The sequence below is a fragment of the Penaeus chinensis genome, chromosome 24, assembly GCF_019202785.1.
Source record: "Penaeus chinensis breed Huanghai No. 1 chromosome 24, ASM1920278v2, whole genome shotgun sequence".
Lineage (NCBI taxonomy): Eukaryota > Metazoa > Arthropoda > Malacostraca > Decapoda > Penaeidae > Penaeus > Penaeus chinensis.
Genome location: NC_061842.1, coordinates 4,041,490 through 4,043,989, shown reverse-complemented (window position 1 = coordinate 4,043,989; position 2,500 = coordinate 4,041,490).

The window sequence follows — 2,500 nt, the reverse complement described above, 5'->3', positions numbered from 1 at the left end:
TAATAATAATCATTATTATTATTATGATTATGATTATTATTATTATTATCATTGTCATTATCATTAATACCATCATTATTATAATTATTATTATTATTATGGTTATCATAACGATATAGATGATAACATTAACGCCAATAATGAAAATTATAGAGATCAAATAGGATTCTCACATATTTGTAATATCATTCTTATTACTATCATTATTGTTACCGTTGTTATTATCATAATCATCTTTATTGTTATCTTTATCCGTATTATTATATCTATCATACCATTCTTACCATTATCATATTATTATTGTTATTATTATTGTAATTATTGTCATAGTTATCATCATAATTATCCACAGTTTAAGTGATAACTTTTGGTATACGTAAATGTTGTCTCATTGATTTCTACTGCCTGTATAATTTTATTTCTAAACTATGTTCTCATGATTTTTAGTTCCGCAAAGGCTTAACTAAGTCGATCTATTATCTATGATAGGTTTTACAGCTTACCTGTCACATCAAAAACTAATTGACATAATGAAATGCACTTTCTTTATTTTCCTCTTTTTTGCTTCCCTAACGAAAGCCAATATTAATCAGAAATAATCCCCAAGACCACGTGACGAGAGATTAGGCTTGTCTACTCTTGATCAGGTGTTATTGCCTTTTCTTTCCGTCTACATTACCTGTATTTATTTTTTTCTCACCGGCTTTTGCCTTATACTCACTTAGCTTTCGTCATTACTTTCATTATAGTTAGGACGGCGGGAAAGGCATAGAGGGGGTCGTTGGAATGGGGTAGGGTGGTGGGAGGAGGGACTGGGTTCCGCTTGAAGGTGGCTCGGGAGAGGGGCAGGGCTCTGTAAATATAGCTGAGGTTTCCAATACTTGAAACTACGTAAAGAGCTCGACACTGAAATATAGTGTCTATAACTGATAGGTGAAACGAATATGTTCATCTATAAACGCAAGAGCTAACACCACCTTAAGCAAACAAATAATACGTTGTTTTTGTGCACGGGTGTATGTAAGTGCCGTATGTGCATTCTGCTCCCCTAAATGTAATGCTGGAATAACGTTTCTGCAAAATCAGCACGAACGAAGGATACTTCAAAGTACCTGCGCCAAAGCTGTAGATATTAACCCAACCACCAAGGATTTATGTTCTGTCCCCTGTAGTTTTTTTGTGAATTATGTTACATACAGATGGCTCCACATGTGCTCAGCCGGCGAGGACTCTATCAGTAGGCCCTAGTGACCGATCCTGATTTCCCCATTCCTTGAATTGGCGGGAAAATGTGTTTTTCTTTTTAATACAATTTATAGTGATACTGTTATTTTTGTTATTGATGTTATGATTATCAAATTGTTATCAAAATCTTGGTAACATTTAAGACAATGGGACAATGCAAAAGACCTTTTCCAAAAGTCAAGGAAAAGGGTAAACAGGCGAGATGGGTAGAAAAAATAACTGACTCCTTGGTGACTAAGCACTTATAGAGCCATCTATGTGTAAGTACAATAAATAAATGTATATTACAGTGGCCATGGCATGTATTCTTGCCATATGTGTCGATTGGATTAAAAGGCTCACCGGAATATTGTAAAAGCAGTAAATGTTCATTACTTGTGATTTACGTCATCACACCCAGTCAAGGATAAGGATAAGTCAGATATAGGAAGCTGAGCTTAGCCCGAGCTATATCTATGAAGGGAGCCCGGTCTGTGTTGACTAAAGCTGACTCGATCAACGTATATCAGCTGGTGCTGACTCGACTGAGCTTAACCCTTCCCACCGTGGTGCCCAGCCACAACAGTAACCTTGAGGCGGCAGTTGAAAATTCTCGCGCCTGGGCGGGACGCGAACCGCCGACTTCTCGGATGAGAGGTCGACATGTAACCACTCGTACTAGCCTGGAGGCTACACCCTGTCATCCAGCTCCGGCTCTATATAGGCCTATCCCGCAACGTCATCTGACATCTAAGACTCACTGAAGGAGCACCACTGGAAGGGTCGAAGGGGCACCATCATTGGGTATCAGATAACCGTCGTTCGGCCTTGCATGTAAGTCACACACACCAAAAACACGCGTTATAAAGAGTATGATATAAGACTTCGTTTATGTTTGAAGGAAAGTAAAATCTGGCGTTTGGAAAAGTCATAAACTCGCATAAAAAGCACAAGGTGTAATAGATAGATACTTTTTGTCTACGAGAAGACACAATATCGAGAAAAGGTTATGAATATGATGTAGAAAGAATCTGAAAAATAAATACACAGTGTAAGACATCTATCTTCTCAGTATCATATCTTAATCATAATTACACATTCACGTTAATGCCTTCTACATTTGTCACAATGAACTCAATTTACGCTCGGATCCCTTTCCCTCTCGACGTAATGAAAGGGGCTGTGTGAAAGATGCCCATTACGTTGACGTTCCTCTCCTTTCAGTCTAGCAACTCAGTCTCCATCGAGTTATAATGAATTCATAGGTAAAAATAGA